This window comes from Balaenoptera musculus, chromosome 5 (assembly GCF_009873245.2).
Source record: "Balaenoptera musculus isolate JJ_BM4_2016_0621 chromosome 5, mBalMus1.pri.v3, whole genome shotgun sequence".
Lineage (NCBI taxonomy): Eukaryota > Metazoa > Chordata > Mammalia > Artiodactyla > Balaenopteridae > Balaenoptera > Balaenoptera musculus.
In genome coordinates this window covers 78,148,762-78,167,243 of record NC_045789.1, presented here as the reverse complement: position 1 = coordinate 78,167,243, position 18,482 = coordinate 78,148,762, and the positions used below count along the sequence as shown (strand labels likewise).

General features: G+C 38.6%; 1 pseudogene; it reads right to left on the bottom strand.

Annotated features, from left to right (window-relative positions):
- Positions 1 to 4,996: 4,996 nt before the first annotated feature.
- On the bottom strand, positions 4,997 to 15,278 carry LOC118895322 (annotated as a pseudogene).
- Between the last annotated feature and the right edge of the window lie 3,204 nt (positions 15,279 to 18,482).

The window sequence follows — 18,482 nt, the reverse complement described above, 5'->3', positions numbered from 1 at the left end:
TATTGAGTTTGTACTATGTGCCCTGCATTGTAGCAGGTACTAAGCAGACAACGGAGTATGAGACGGACATGGTAACCATCCGTCATAGATCTTTCAGCCTGACAGGAAAGAGAAGCATTGAATAGATAATTACACACACACACACACAAATATATATATATATATATATATATATATATATATATATATATATATATATATATATATATATATATATATATATATATATATGGAAAGAGGAAGTGCAATCTGGGAAGCATATAGTTTGGGTAGCATGAGTCATTAACTTAGTCTGGTAGAGAGGAATATCAGTACTGGTTAAGAAGGATCTCTTTGAGTAAGTAACTTGTCAGCTGAGACCTGAAGGATGATGGGCAATTGACTCGGAGAAGGGAGAGGGGAAAGTGAAAGCATTCCAAGCAAAGGACAAAAGAGCTGCAAAAAGCCCGAGGACAGAGAATTAGTATTTTGAGGAAATGCTTATATAAGGAAATCCAATACAGCCCAAAACGAAACTGAAGAATAAGTAAGAGTCAAAACTTGGGAACGCTTTTTTTAATTACTGTAGATTTATAATATATTTTGAAATTAGAAAATGTAATGCCTCCAGCTTTGTTCTTCTTTCTAAAGATTGCTTTGGCTATTTGAGGTCTCTTATGGTTCCATTTGAATTTTAGGACTTTTTAAATATTTCTGTAAAAAATACCATTGGGATTTTGATGGGGATAACATTGAATCTGTAGATCACTTGAGGTAATTAAAACAGTGTTTTACTGGCATAAAGACAGACATATAGAGCAATGGAACAGAATAGAGAGTCCAGAAATAAACTGACCTGTAAGTAGTCAACTGATCTTCCACAAGGATTCCAAGAACACACAATGGGGAAAGGATAGTCTTTGCAACAATGGTGTGGGGAAAACTGAATATCCACATACAAAAGAATGAAATTGGACCCTTGTCTTATACAAAAATAAACTCAAAATGTATTAACAATGTAAATGTAAGACTTGAAACTGTAAAATTTCTAGAAGGAAACAGGGTCTTAACAATGCTTTCTTGTTCATGACACCAAAAGCACAAACAACAAAAGCAAAAATAAACAAGTGGGACTACATCAAACTAGAAAGCTCTGCACAGCAAAGAAAACAATTAACAGAATTAAAGGGCAACCTGTGGAATGGGAGAAAATATTTGCAGACCATATATCTGATACGGCGTTAATATTCAAAATATATAAGGAACTCTTACAACTCAATAGCAAAATATATATATAACCCAATTTAAAAATGGGCAAAGGACTTGAATAGACATTTCTTCAAAGACATACAAATGGCCAACAGATATATGAAAAGGTGCTCAACATCACTGTCATCAAAGAAACGCAAATCAAAACCACAATGAGATATCACCTCATATAAATAATAACAAATTAACATGTACACCTTAAATTTACACAATTTTATGCCAAGTATATTTCAATAATTTTTAAAAAGGAAGACTATTCTCAAAAAACAAATTAATAAGTGTTGGTGAGGATGTGGAGAAATTGGAAGCCTTGTACACTGTTGGTGGGAATGTAAATGTTGCAGCACTATAGAGCTACCATATAATCCAGAAAACCCACTTCTGGGTGTATATCCAAAGGAAGGGAAATCACTATCTCAAAGTGGTGTTTGCACTCCCATGTTTATCACAGCATTATTCACAGTAGCCAAGGTATGGAAACAACCTAAGTGTCTGATGATGAATGAATAGATAAAGAAGGAAATCCTGTCATATGCAACAACATGGATAAGCCCGGAGAACATTATGCTAAGTGAAATGATCCAGTCATTGAAGGACAAATACTGCATAATTCCACTTATATAAGGCATCGAAAATAGTCAAACTAATAGAAGTAGACGTTAGAATGGTGGTTGCTAGGGGCTACAGGATGGGGAGTGGAGAGGGTGAGTGGGGATTTGTTCAATAGGTACAAGTTTTTAGTTATTCAAGATGAATAAGTTCTAGAGATCTACAGTACAACATAGTACCTATAGTTAACAATACTGTGTTGTGCACTTCTTAAAAATTAGGAGACTAGATCTCATGTTAAGAGCAATTACCACAAAAGAAAGAAAGTAGGGCACACAAGAAACTTTTGGAGTTGATGGGTATGTTTATTACTTTTGACTGTTGTGTTGGTTTCATGAGTATGCACATGTCCACGCTCATCAAATTATGGACATTATATATGTACAGTCTTTTGTATATAAGTTATATTTCAATAAACCTGTTTTTAAAATCTTTGGGAATACTTTTAAGAACTCTGGATTTTATTCTAAAAGCATGGAGAAACTAAAGTTTTTAAGAAGGGTTGTGACATTTGCGTTTTTCACCATTTAGGACAAATTAAGTCTGTTGCATTAAATACAGAGGGAGATGACATTAGCTGGGACTAAAGCCATGGTTCTCAACTGGGGGCATTACTGCTTCCCAGTGGACATTCGGTAATGCCTGGAGACATTTCTAATTGTCACAACTCTGGGGGGAAGGACGAAGGGCCGTCATTGACATCTAGTTGGTAGAAGCAAGGGATGCTGCTAAACATCCTACAATGCACAGGACAATCTACCATAACAAAGAATTATCTGATCGAATATGCCAATGGTGTGAAGGTTGAGAAACCACAGAGTTGATTGAAAGTAATGGAAATCAAGAGAAGTGGCATATTAGAAAGATATTTAGGGAGTAAAATCAATAGGATTTAGTGATTAGACAGAGTGGTCAAGTGTAAGAGTCAAAAAAGCTTGACTCTTTAGGTTTCTGGCTTGAGCAAGTAATTGGTGGTTGGTGACACCATGAACCGATTTAAGGGACAATTTTGGAAGAATAGATTTTAGATGGAGTAGAGTGGGAAAGATGAAGAATACCATGTTTAACATTTTGCCTCTGAGGTGCCTCCAAGACAGTCAAAGGACTTTTCTGGTTTACGTGTGTATGAGCATTTCTGAGACTCAGGAGAAGCACAGGATGGAGTTAAACATTTCGGAGTTGTTATGAGAAATAAATTAGATACATCAAATGAAGAGCTTAGTACAGTGCCTGGCACATTATAACCATCCATTAAATGTTATTATTACTGACAGTATTGTAGTGATTAAATTGAAGCCAAAAGGGTGAATAAGATTGCTTCAAGAGGGGAAGTAAAATGAAAGAGAAGAGGATGGAGCCCTAAGAAATACTCAAAAAAAGGAGCAGGCAGAGGAGGAGCTAGGAACTGATTATGCAAATAGAGACGAGACATGGGAGGCAAACCAGGAGCATGTGTGTCCCATGAAACAAAGGGAAGAGATGGTTTCTAGAGGAGTTAGTGGTCAACCATACCAAATGCTTCTCTGAGTTCAAGTAGATTGATAATTAATCTTTTTTCAAATAACATTTGAAAATTAGGTCTTTGGTGTTCTTGGAAAATGCTGGTTTGATAAAGCACCGGGGAGAGATTGGAGTGGGTTGGGGAGTTAAGAGGAGAAGAAATTGTAACTTTTCAGCAACTCTTTTGAAAAGCCTCTTTCTTCTCCAAGAAGAAAGCACAGAGGAAGAAACAAAAGAGTTCTCAATAGAAATATTTGACGAGAAGAAAACCTTAGCTTGGTTGTCATTGCCATATACTGAATAGCTGCTCTCTTTTGGTCACTCACCTTGGCATTTTATACTTTTGAAAAAGAAACACGAAGGAGCAATGATATAAATGAGGTGATCTGTGTATGGAAGGGCATGGACAGAGCAAATGCTGTAATTTTTCATTGCTCCAGAACCAAAAGCTAATGACTCAGATTCACCTCTCTGCCTTGAACATACTTTGGCTGAAGGTTAATCACAGTAATTCCTGTGAGTCAACATCTGCCATGTCCTGGAAAAATCTTGTCAACCATTCCAATATTTAGAGCCCCATATGATGATTTTCAAAATTTCCTGAACCATCCGAATCCTGCCAACTTCAAATGTTTCTTGGGTTAACTCATTTCTACCCAATAAATACTTGGCTGCTGAGAATCTAGAAACTATTGCTTTTGCAAATCAGGGATTTTAAATTGAGGAATATGGAAAACTGCAGAAGGAAAGAGGAAAGCCAGAGTATGACCACAAAGAAGACCAGAGAAAATGGATATCAGAAATGTGAATGGATGCTTTTGCCAACCAGACAATCACATCAAGTCTAAAGTAAAAGGAGACCTCAGTTCCTGCTCCCCATTTTTCTCTCAAACTACCTTTTTACCTAAAAAATATCAGGACTTAACATGTGGTCAGCTCATCTCTAGACCAAAACGTAAAAACCAGTGGGTGTTTTATGTGAGTTCACATTTCAACCCATCACAATACTAATTACTATAATGATGACCCAGACCAGTGCTTCTCAAACTGTAATGTGCATACAAATTCCCTGGGGATCTTATTAAAATGCAGATTCTGATTCAGTAGATTTGGAAGAGGGACCAAGATTCTGTAGTTATATATATATATGTATATATATACATATATATATATATATATATATACATATATATATATATACATATATATACATACAAGCTTTTCTTTTTAACTTATTTATTTATTTTTGGCTGCGTTGAGTCCTCCTTGCTGCGCACGGGCTTTCTCTAGTTGCAATGAGCAGGGGCTACTCTTCTTTGTGGTGCACAGGCTTCTCATTGCTGTGGCTTCTCTTGTTGTGGAGCACGGGCTCTAGGTGTGCAGGCTTCAGTAGTTGTGGCACACAGGCTCAGTAGTTGTGGCTCGCGAGCTCTACTGTGCTGGCTCAGTAGTTGTGGTGCACGGGCTTAGTTGCTCCACTGCATGTGGGATCTTCCTGGACCAGGGCTCGAATCCACGTCCCTTGCTTTGGCAGGCAGATTCTTAACCACTGCGCCACCAGGGAAGTCCCAGATTCTGTACTTTTTTGGGGGAGGGACACCCAAATCTCTTATTGGGGGGGCAGTTGGTGGGGGGGCTCTCACTGCAAAGCTTGTTCATTGGTGCTGCTTCCTCAGTCCTGTGGCTTCATCACCTCCAGCAGCTCGGGTGGGCTGGAGAAGGGCTGGATGTGCAGGGTCTCAAAGGCTTCATCTGCCCTGAAGGCTAGCCCCACAGTGGCTGGGGCCCGAGGCCATGCTGTCTGGCTGGTGTAGCCACACTCGCCCAATGTCTTTCTGTCGTCCAGAAGCTGGTCGTCCTTGTACAGCCAGCCGCTGCTCCGCCAGCGGCCGCTTGAGGAGGCCCTGGACAATGCGCTTCAGCTCGAACACGGTGCTCGACTCCTTGGCGTCCATGAAGATGGTGGTCTTGTGACACCGGATTATGAGGAACCCGTCTATCCCGTGACGATGGTGGTCTTGTGGCGCCGGATCATGAGGAACACGTCTATCCCGTGACGATGGTGGTCTTGTGACACCGGATTATGAGGAACCCGTCTATCCCGTGACGATGGTGGTCTTGTGGCGCCAGATCATGAGGAACACGTCTATCGCAGTGGCTGCCTCTCCCCCTTGACGCACCCGTGCGGCCGCACTCCGCCCTGTTCCCAGCAGCCCACCCCCAGATTCCATATTTTTAACAACTAATTCTATTGCCTTTGAAGTCAAGGGCCACACGTTGCATTAACAGGTTTAAAGTAAAATTACTTCTAATGATCCATCTCATTATTGCTTAATCTATGTAAAATTTTGTGATTCAGAATCTAGTACACAATTTCAGTCCATCAGAATCATCATAAAAGTAAGTTTTTCATAGGGTATTGATGATCAGCTAATGTCCTAACAACCTGAAGATTATTCAGAGCTTCCAATTACCTAAGTCTTAATTATTAAAATTTTGCTGGGATGGGTCATTATGATATCTACAGAATTTTATATTTGACTCTCCTTTTAATTTGTCTCAGATGTAAATTTTAACTTTTTTTTTTTTTTTTGTAAATTTTAACTTTTTAAATTGTAAAATAAAATTTGAGGTGTTAACTTAGGGTCTGTTCATGTTACTAGAAAATTAACATTTTTTGATTACGGAGTGACATAAGTGACATGAAAGAAATCTGAAAGTAATCAGTGATATGACCCTGTAACCAAGATAGGATATATAGATAGGCCAGAGTGAAGGCACTTAAATATCTGATACACTGCTTTTAGACAAAATTTCTGGTACCAGTGGCATTAATAGTAAACAAAGAGCAAAATCCTGGTTCAAAATACCTAGCATGTAGCAGAGAGGCTAGTATATACTAAATTCTCTATACCAGTGTGTTGAACTTAGCTGAATTGCAAGGCTCTGCTCTATTCACCAAAAGTCTTTGCCAGAAAAGACCAATGAGAGAAAAAATACTAGCATAATAGAAAGAGCTTTTTAATATGAGGGATGTATTCCCCAAAGCCTCTTTCCCTGTAGATTACTGCAGCCACCCTCACTCTCCGTTGTCTTTTTGTCATTTTGCTATACCCGCTAAATGCTAACCTCAGATAAACACAATAGTCTGTCTTCTCAGTGCCTGCGTTCAAGTAGCTGAGATCCTCTGGAGCAAATCACATCACCAGGTTGATTGATAGCATTTTCAGTTTGTAATTCCAAGTCTCAACTGAGCTCTCTATATACCTTATAATCTTATCATGTTATTCCAGTTTCTGGAGAGACTCTTTCCTCCCTTCATACTCCTTCGATGACGGACTCCTCCAATGTCTCCTTCACCATCAGTGGATGACCTTAGTTAAATGTGGCTCGTAGTTAAGACTGTGGGCTCTAAAAGTAAGCTGTCTGGCTTTGTATTCAGGTTCCAGCAATTTACCTAAATGCAACCTTAGGGATACATTTTTTTTAACAGTTCTGTGCCTCAGTTCCTTATTGGTAAAATAGAGACAATAATATTTCCTGCCTCATAAGGTTATTGTAAGTAGTAAATGAGTCACTATATGTAAATCTTCTAAAATAGTGCCTGCTGTCAATAAACCATCAATAAAGGTTTACTATTATCCTAATTCTTTTTTCACAAGAAAAATAGAAGCCAACAGATAGAAATTCCCTTAACTACCCAACCCCATAACAACAAATCCATCTGCATCCTCATGACCTCATCTGAACCTAATTTCCTCCAAAAGACCTTACTTCCTAATACCATCACATTGGGGTTAGGGTTTTAATATATGAACTTGGGGCAAACACAAACAGTCTGTGACATCAGCCTATGACTAACTGGCTCCCACCCAAGATCCTCTAGGTAAGGTTACAAATAATTTCTGTATTCCTAAATTTGGTGGTCACTTTACTCGAGCTCGTCTCCGCGTTCAACACTGACTACCTTTTTCTTTGACTTCTGTAACATCACACTGCCCTGGTTTTCTTCTTATCTTCTTACCTCCTTAACTATCTAGTCCATAGCTCATGCCAGAAATGTCACAATATCCAGTCATCACCAAGTCTGATGATTCTCCAACCTTAATATGTTTAAGTGCATCCCTTTTCATGACTACTGATTCCATCATAGACAAAATGATATTCTTCTGCCTAACCATCTAAAATCTCATTTTTATTTTTCACACAGCATCCAGTGATCATCTTAAAACCTTATCATATAGTTCTCCTTCTGAATAGTTGCTTTTCATTATTTTTAGGTTGAAAGTTACATTTTTACATTTATATTAACTTTACTATAAAAAATTCAAATATACTTCAAAGTAGGGAGAGTATTATAATTCTCATATATCCATCGTCTATCCCTAATTATTGTTATAATTTTATCATTTTTCCTTCGTCTACTTTCTATTTGCTCAATTATTTTTTATTGTGGTAAAATATACACAACATAAATTTTACCATTTTAACCATTTTCAAGCATATCCTTCTATAGTATTAAGTACACATTGTTGTCCAATCATCACCACCATCCATCTCGTGAAGATTACATTTCTGTGACATGACACGTATGACAGGCATGAACTGTCCTCCACCCTGGGTCACTACAGGCAAGTCAGTCTGGCACTTATACACTTCCTTGAATATGACAAACTTACTCAAAACCTTCCCACCTGATTTTTCCTCTGCTTAAAATTATCCTTCTCTACTCACTGTTGAAGATTCAGCTTAAACATTAGTTCTTTCCCTAATAATGCATAGTAGGCAAGGTCTCCAGCTACATGTTCTTGCTATGCCTCCTACATCCATACATAGAGAGGGAGTACATCATAGGGCAAACTCTAGAGCCAGATTGCCTGGGTTTGAATCTTGGCTCTGGGTGACCCTGGGAAAATCACTGTATCTCTTTGTGCCTCAATTTCTATCTGTCAAATGGGGATAAATGTTTCTAGGTTATTTTGAGAATTATTTAAATATTTAGAATATGGCCAGGAAGTTAGTATTATATAAGTACTAGCAATTACTACTCTTCTTCAAAGTACTTATGGATTTTGTGAAAGTTTTGTTAAATGTCTGTCTGCCTCCATGGAGTCTCTCTTGGGTACCACTGCATTTGCAGAGCCCACATGGTGCCTGTCACATCAGTGCTCAATCACCATTGGTTGAAAAATTGAACGAAGCTGTCAGGTCTCGTCTTAAATAATACCAGCTCGGAATATTACTGTGAAGATCAAATTAAAGAATTCATGAAAATTTTCTTTCTAAGCTTTGAATCCCAGTGCACTTCAAAATATTGTTATTGGGAAGATCAGGCATAAACAAACAAAAATAAAGTGCATTTGAGTTGATGAGGAAGCACATATTAAATTGCCATAATGCATAATATGTATTCTTGTATCCCAAAATTAATTCCTTGAAATGCTAGTTTAAGGGAAAATAGGAAAATTTTACTTAGATTAATGAATTTGGGAAATGTTTCAAGCAATTGTCCCCTTTTGTAGTTTCACAACATGGAGCATTAAAAAATGAAATTATTCAACTTTTTAACTCAGAATTTCATCAACTTATTTTTCTGACCACAAAACATTTTTTTGCAGATTATCTATTAATTAGCCATAGGAAGTAAACTTCATAGAATCTAGCCTGGTAGACCCTGGGGTAGAAGTGATATGATTTTAGCAAGAACAAGATCACTGTATACCCAAATGGTCTGAGAATGCTTCAGGTACAAGTTCGAATGTGAACTGAGCAATAGAAAGAATAGAATTTGGATAGGCCAAGAGAAAGGAAAAAAGCATTCTACATATAGATGACAAAATGTTAGCCACAGAAATGGGATTAATTTGGTAAATATATGGCCAAACTTAATATCAAATCTCATGGTCTTTCCAATTTTTTTTAGGATGTTAAGTAAGAACTATAAAAATTTTTTTAAATTTGATAGAGAAGCTGAGAATTGAACTAGCCCTTAAAGAGGGATGGGTTGGGGTAAGTGGTATGGAGAAGAGAAAAAAAGCGTAAAGTTTTCTGAAAGGGAGCGGAAAAAATGGACAGACAGATTTGCATTTATTGAGAGTCCTCCATGAGTTCTTTTCTGTATATTTTATCATTAAATCTCCCAACAGCAATTCTCAAAAGCAGTCATCACTATCTCCCTTTTACAAATAAGTAATCTGCGGCTCAGAGAGCTTATGTGATATGTCCGATAACACACAGCAGTTTCAATCATAGTCTAAAATATATGTTCTATTATACCACACTGTCTTCTAAATGCAATGAAAAATTAAATATATCCACACTTTTCTATCCTTTGCTGCCAACCACCACTATCATCTCATTACACCCTCAATAATGTCTTTCATTCACACGTACCTCCCCCTCCCTTGCCGCATCTCCACACAGACACACAGAAGATGTGCTCTTCATTTTTCTGACTATAATTGTATTGTCCTGGAGGGCAGCCACAAACCACGTGTGGCTATGGAGCACTTGAAATGTGGCTAGTCCAAATCGAGATATGCTGTGATGTAAAACACACATCAGATTTCAAAACCTTAGAACAAAAAAAAAGAAGGTAAAGTAGTTCATTAATAATTTTTATATTGATTATATGTTTAAAGAATAATATTTTGAATACATTGGATTAAATATACCATTGTTAAAGTTAATTTCACCTGTTTCTCTCTCCTTTTTCAAGCAACTAGTAGAAAATTTTTAATTACATAGGCAGGTTATATTTATGGCTCATATTATGTTTCTATTGTACAGTTTTGGTACATAATATAAACATTTTTATGTCCTTTTACATACTGTACTTGAAATTCCCACGATTTCTCCCACAATTAGGATTAATCCCTTAAAATGCAAGTCCTCTTAAATGTCTGACACATTAAGCCATTATCTTTTTTGAATGAATTTATCAGGAATTAGCCCAGTTATCTGGGAAGGCCCTGAATGAATGGGGCTGAGGCAGGGAAAAGGCTTTTTGATTCAGGTAGATTCCAGGTTAGGTACAGAAAGTGGGGGGAATGAATGGGTACTTGTTTTGGTGCTGCAGGAAAGCACCTTGGTTGGCAGGTTGGCAGAGAGTGAGGGGCTCAAGGAAGTTGGAAAGAAACTGCAAAATAAAAGAGTTGCCAACCTGACAGTGTACCCAAGATGGGTCCTAAATATTCATTTTCATGACTTCTCGTTTAAAGACAAGATTTTGTTCCATAAACGTTATGATCTTAACGCCAAAGATAGACTCTGATCCTGTGACTCTGGTCCCGTAACTCTGAGTAAGGCTTCAGCTCTGCAGTCTGGCCAGGGCTTTGTGGCAGCCCTCGGACTCATCAGGTACCATGGACTTTGGTGGGTGTTTGGCTTGAGGGAAAGGCGCAGCAGTCACCCTTGGCAAATAATTAGCAAGGCCCAGTGAAGATGTTGGTTCAAAGTCTCCGGGCTTGGAAGAGGAAGAAGAATGACAGGCCAGTATACTCCTCCATCAGTTATTTTGAGGAAAATTATCAGTATTCCTTGTTACAGGGACCTCCCTTTCTGTCAGTTCTCAATTCATTGTTTCATTATACCTATAAATTTATTCCTGATATGTAAACAATTTCTTGGGATATATTAGACCAGGTGCTTATCTGAGGCAATTTGAGTACTCTTCTGACTGAACTTGAGCGTGTGCTGTATTTGCTGTTTTCAAATGTTAAAACATGTATAATAGCAAGTGGTGAAGAAAATGGCACTGTTTTAGATCCTTTTGTTTTATGTAATTTAGTATTTAGATACCACTGTGTGTAACTTCTCAAAGAGAAATTTAAAGGATAGAATGTGATTTTTAAAGAGGAGACTTATAATCTTATTGTTTGAGATGTTATCACATAAATGACAATATGTTTTGTATGTTGTAAAAATGAAATGAATTTAACTGCGTTAAGTGATGAGGAAATACTGGGATAAAGATAACAGCCCCATGATTATTTACTGTGTCACCTTGACCCAATTACTTCATGAAGTTTGTTTCTCTTCTATAACATGATGATCATTAAATCTCCCTCCTAGGGTTAGGGTGAAGGGAAAAAAATGGATGGGCTATAAGTTACAATACACACCACCACCCAGAACAGAACAGATAACTTTCTCAGTGTTCTCCCTCCATTTTTAAAGTAGAGGGCATTACCTCCTTCACTCAAATATCAATTCAGAACATGCTAGAACAATTTGGTCTTCTTGGTAAATTCCCAAGTCCATTGTTCCAGCCACAAAGCATTCTTCTCTGGAGCACCCTGTTTGAAAGGCCACTCCATCCCTGTCCCTCATGAGCACTCCTTCTGCCTCTCTTGCTAGCAAAATAAGAAAACGGCAATATTTTCTATCCCAGATGAGCTATCACCTTTTCTCTTCCCACATTTGCCTCTCTATCTTTATCTAGCAGCCCTTCCTCAAGAAAACAGTCTTTATTTTGCACTTGAGCCATTAACTAGAGAGCCTTTCCGAGACTGTGATATGATGGCAGGACCAGAGGCAGGACTTGGAGGTCTCAGTCTCCAAAACAGTCGCATTTTTCTCTCCTGGAAAGTTACAGGACCACTGATTTCAGTTCATTACTCAAGAAGAGCTTTCAAATAAGGAGAACCTTACAAAAATGGATCCAGTAGCCTCAGGAGGTAATAAGTTTCCCATCGTTGGAGGTGCTCCAACACATGCTAGAAGACAACTTGTTTATTCCCTGAGTAAATATTTAATGAGTTCCCACTTTGTGTCTGTGATGAGGTAACGGGGTAGAAAGTGAATAAGATGACAAGGTCCCTCAGTCAAAGTGCTTCTGATCTAGTAGAGGAAACAAATACAAAATCTAATAATGTTATATCACGAATACCTAGTGAAGACATCCCATAGAAAAGAATATCCAAGAGAGATGTAAAAGCAAAATGAAGGTTAAAACGGCAGAAAAAAACACGTTTGGACAAAGAAACAGCATAAGAAAAGTCTATAGTGAAGAAAAAATACGGCTCCAGCAAAAAAACCCTCAAAATATGAAGAGGATAAAAGAGGTATGGCAGGAGAGGAACTTGGAAAGATAAACGGGAATTCAGACAAGGAAATTTGAAAAGCCATATGCACATGTGAGTTTAGATGTGAAGCCAGGATGGGCTGGCAGTTTTGGGCAGATTGAGTGCCTGGGAGTCTGGCCCCAGCCCTGAACTCTGAGGGGTGGAATGGAAACCCACTTGGCTCCTGTCTTTACATCTCCAGTCCAGGGGAGTGCTCTCTCTGGCAGAGGGATGTTGGCATCTCTGACCTAAACATATGATGGGAAAGAGAGGTTGTTCTGAAATTCCTGACTTTTGCTTCTTCCATTATCATTTCTCTTAAAAGCCCAAAGGAAATTTTCCAAGCAGCCTTTACAGAGCCCATAGAAAAATGAGTGCCCCCTCAACCAGAGATCTATTTAGTGATTATCAGTGAGAAAGGAATTCCTTTCCAAAAAATCTGTTGGCACCCTGAGGATAAATTTACACCACTAGCAAAAGAAAAAAAGAACATACGTGAAAGATATTCCAGAGGAAAAAAGGCTTGTATTACTAACATTTCCAGGAACAGGTTAATTCCTTCCCCCACCCCAACCCCTACCTGCCTAGTCACAAAGACATAAAAAATTTCTAGTAGAATGGCTCAATCTTTTTTTCTCTAAATAACTTCTCATTAGCATAATAACAGTTAACATTAATTGAGCATTTACTATGTGCCAGAAACACATTAAATATTTTATATGCATTGCTTTAGTCAGTCCTCACATGACTGAGAGGTAGGTAGGTATCATCATTATTTCCATTTTATAGATAGGTAAACTGAGGCTAAGCGAGGCTGGGTAACTCAGTCACCACCACAAAGCTAGTAGTGATGGAACCAGGGATTCAGGCTCAGAATCTCAACCACTACACAAGGGTTTCAAGACACTACCTGCATCAGCAGTATCTGTAGTACTTGTTTAAGATGCAGATTCTTCAGGTCCATTCCAGGCCTGTGGAGTCAGAATTTCTAGGAGTGGGGTCCAGAAATCACATTTCAGTCAGGTACCCAAGGTGATTCTTTTGAACATGGAAGTTTGAGAAACACTCCACTCTCTCTATTATTCAAAATGACACTAATAGATTAAAGGAACTGTTCCAGACCTCTAGGGGAAAAAAAGATCAAGGTAGGAACATTAGATTGTGTTATCTGTCAGTTGAGTATGCTTGTTCAGAGCAGCAAAATTATGGAATTGGTAGAGGCGAAGTCTAGATCCTACTTGCCTCAGTGCTACAGCTCTAGTTAAAGCTGGCTGCTCCCCACAGTTGGCATCCCATGGTACCCCTGGTCTTGTACCTGAAGCAGCCTTTCCTGACTGACGTGATTGACAGCACAGCGAGGAAGTGCAAGGAGCAACACCCATAGGGCCTGGACTCCCTTCTCTGTCCTTCACTAACCGCATAAAAATAGATCAGTCATTTAAATTTCCTGGGCCTCAGTTTTGTTATTTGTGGAATGGGGATGATAATGCTCAGGAAAACAGCTTTAGGGCAAAGAGTAGATTAAACTTCATCTGATGCTGTGTGTGAAATGCATCTAGCCTAAATCCTGATGATGCCTAAGAGGTATTCAATAAATGGTGATGGTGGTTTTAGAAATAGCCCAGCACCCTAGCTATTCCTTCTATCTTCTGCCCAATTTCAGGATAACAGGCAAAGAGCCTTGGTTTTTAGTTGAACAAATGTGGGTTCAAGTACTGACTCTGTCTATCACTAGATATGAGATCTTGGGCAAGGTCCTTAAGCTCTCTAACTTTTCTCATTTATGACACAGGGACAAATACCTACTTCTTAGAATTCTTTTAAGAATTAAAAGAAGTAAAGTATGAAAAGTTCCGGGTACATGGTAGACACTCAACATCTGTTGTTTTCTCTCTCATTTTAAAACCAAATTACCTTGGTTTCTCAACAACCTCAGAAAGCAGTTTTGTTAAAATTGTAGCATTGTGTATTTTATTGAATTCTAACTCCTTTCAACTCTAATATAGTAATTTCTTATTAACTTACTGACTAGAACCCAGACATTATCGAAATATTAGATATGGAGCATTTCCTAGTCCTTCCTTACACTGACTTCTCGTCTTTCCTTGTCAGTCCAAAGATAATTTGGCCAGAATTTTTTCCCTTAGAGACTATATAACTCAAGCTGCTTCTTTTCCAGGCAAGACGTTGGCAGCCACAAGAGGTAAAGTGGCAGAAAATCTAGGTGAGCTGCAAAGATTATTAAATAGTTGGAAAATGAGATTTAAAGAAAAAGTAATTTTAAAAAATAGAAACTGTTTCTTCTGGAGATACTGAGGACAAGTCAGTAATGATCATCAAGCACACAAATGTTTATGCTACAAGGAAATGTGTTAGTTACCTTCCACTTCCACAAAGGACAAGGGGCTCTGTACCAGATCACAGCATGAGGGATTTAGAGTAAATATAAGAAAGATTTTGGTGAGAACATAGCTGACAGGTGTCTCTGGTTTATTTTGTATTATCCTTTATAAATCTCCCAGAATCATGATTCACATGTCAGGCTTTGACCACATCTACTTACTTCTCTAAGCTTCATTCATTCACTCAGCACACAGTTGAGGAGCACTACATCTTCACCAAGCACTGTGCCAGACCCTGGGGACACAAAACCAGATGGGCATGGTCCCTATCTTTGTGGCATTATTGTCTAACTGGAGTGCATGTTATATACAGGGTCTTTAGAAAGGTAGATCTAGAGTACAATGATCATTTCCTGAACTAGGAATTTTGGAACTTTCTACAGCACCCTATTTGGTATGTCATTCAAGTCCTTTCAAAGATCTTACCCTCCTTTTTAGTCTCATCTCTCAACATTCTCGTAACATGCTCCAATGACACACAGTTCCCTAAATGTACCTTTGTGAAGAGATACTTTTGTACCTTAGCGTTTCCTCTGTTTGGCATGCTCTGCTCCCCACCATCACTGAGCCCCAGGGAGTAGACTGGTCCTCCCATTAAGTAATGGACAGATTGTGAGTTCTGCGTATCACTATCTTTGATAGGCTGTGAGCCCTGAGAAAGAAGGAAACATGGAACATCACTGTGGTTTAGTGGTTAGCAAAGTATATGGACAATCAATACAAGAAGGAAGGGAGAAAAGAATGAAGGAAAGAAAAGAGAGAGGAAGGAAGGAAGGAAGGGTGGAAAGAAAGGAGGGAAGGAGGGAGGAAGGAAGGAGTTTCTTATGATGAGATAATATTTCTAAGTCTTGACTGTATTTCTCTCCCAAAGGCTTCTTCCCGCTCCCTGCACAATCCACCCACCCCTACCTCTGCCCTCAGGTTGTAACCCACTGTAGATACTAAAACAAAAATAAAATAGGCTTGAATCAGGAAGACTAAGACACATACCTACAGAATGAGTTTTTAAGCCAGCAGATAATAGATAAATGACCTTGGGTGAGAAAGAAGGAAGAAGGAGGAGTATCTCTCAGATCAGAGAGGAAGACACAGAAAAACCTCAAGGCTAGTAAGACTAAGGTTTAGAATAGAAGCATGAGGAAAGACCCTCCTTTGAGAGTACCCGCGAGCTGCAGAAAGACAAACTTAGTTCTAAGTCATCACACTTCTTCACATCCAGGAGAACCAATTGCCCAGAGTCAGCCTCCTGCCCAGAGAGCATCAGTTTGGAGATAGCTGGTTAGGGCACTGGAGATGCTGCCCTGACTTCTGCTTACCTGGAGCATCCTGGACTTTTGCCATCCAGAGAGCTTGTATGAGGGACCTAGACACTTGTGGCATGAGAGTGGTATGAAATAATTCCAAACTGTCCGTGTTGGTTGAACACAAAGCACTTTATTTTTTTTTAATTGAGGTAAAATTGGTATACAACATTATATAAGTTTCACACGTACAACATTATAATTCCACATCTGTATACACTACAAAGTGATCACCACCAAAAGTCTACTTACACACACACAAAAAAGGTGTTTTTTTGTGTTCAGATGAGTGAAATCATATGGTGTCTGTCTTCCTCTGTCTGACTTATTTCACTTAACATATTACTCCCAAGTTCCATCCATGTTGTTGCATATGGCAAGATTTTATTATTTTTTATGGCTGAGTAATATTCCATTGTGTGTATATACCACATCTTCTTTATCCATTCATCCATGAATGGACACTTAGTTTGTCTCCCTATCCTGACTATTGTAAATAATGCTCCAATGAATCAAAGCACTTTTTTTAAATTGAAATAACATTGGTTTATAACACAGTGTAAGTTTCCTGTGCGCAATATAATATTTCTACTTACATATACTGTACAGCATGCTCAGCACCAAAAATTTAGTTTCCATCCATCACCATACAGTTGAACAACTTTACCCATCTTGCCCTCCCTCCTGTCTCTTCCCCTCTGGTAACCATTACTCTGTTCTCTGTATCTACATGGTTGTTTTTATTTGGTTTATTTATTTTATCTTTTGTTTGTTGCTTTTTATATTCCACATATGAGTGAAATCGTACAGTATTTGTCTCTCTCTATCTGATTTATTTCACTTAGCATAATACCCTCAAGATCCATCTATGTTGTCACAAATGGCGAGGTTTTACCTCTTTTTATGGCTAAGTAGTATTCCATTATTATATATGTATGTATACACATACATATACCACATCTTCCTTATCCATTCATCCATCAATGGGCACTTAGGTTGCTTCCATATCTCGGCTACTGTAAATAATTCTGCTATGAACATTGGGGTGCATATATCTTTTCAAATTAATGTTTTCATATTCTTTGAATATATACCTACAAGTAGAATTGATGGATCATATGTTAGTTCTATTAATTTTTTGAGAAATCCCCCTACTGTTTTCCATAGTAGCTGCCCCAATTACATTCCCACCAACAGTGTATGAGGACTTCCATTTTTCCACATCCTTCTCAACATCAAAGCTCTTCTCAAAAGGAGCACAATTTCTAAGACTTCTTGGATGGTCACCAACGTGCCCTTTAGCTTTGTCCTGCAATGGATTTTATGAAATGTGGGTGATCAGACCTATGACTACCAGAATGGGCATCAGGAAAATTAATTTGGAACCTGTATAAGTTTCTTAGGACTGCTCTAACAAATTACCACAAGCTGGGTGGCTTAAAACAACAGTAAGAACTGACATGAGGACTTCCCTGGTGGCACAGTGGGTAAGAATCCACCTGCCAATGCAGGGAACACGGGTTCAATCCCTGATCCAGGAAGATCCCACATGCCATGGAGCAACTAAGCCCGTGAGCCACAACTACTGAGCCTGCGTGCCACAACTACTGAACCCCATGCACCTAGAGCCCGTGCTCCGCAATAACAGAAGCCACTGCAATGAGAAGCCTGCACACTGCACCAAAGAGTAGTCCCTGCTCGCCGCAACTAGAGAAAGCCCATGCACAGCACCGAAGACCCAACGCAGTCAAAAATAAATAAATAAAAATTTTAAAAAAAAAGAAGAAATGACATGAAATCTATTATCTCGCAGTTCTGGAGGCTGGAAGTCCAAAACCAAGGGAACAGCAGGTCTGTGCTCCCTCGGAAGGCTCTAGGAAGAATGTTTCCCTGCCTCTTTTAGCTTTTGGAGATTGCCAGCAATCTTTGGAGTTTGTTGGCTGTGGCAGCATAACTTCAATCTCATACTCTGTATCCACGTGGTAGTCTTCCCTCTGCGTGTATGTCTGTGTCTCTAGGTCTGTTCTTATAAGAATTAGGTCCAGTCCAAATCCAGTATGGCTTCATCTTAACTTGTATCTTAATTACATCTGCAAAGACCCTATTTCCAAGGTCACATTCACAGGTACCAGGGGTAAGGACTTAAATATATCTTTCTAGGGGATGTAATTCAACCCACAACAGAACCCTAAATGTTATTTCTTACTGCAACCTACAGTGAAGTGGCAGATTAGATGCTACTATGCGATATGTTACTCTAAACACATTTTTACTCAACTACGGGGAAAATCCTATCCAAAAAAATAACTCAACTACATTAGAATTTGCTAATTAGTGTTCTTCAGAATACTGTTTCT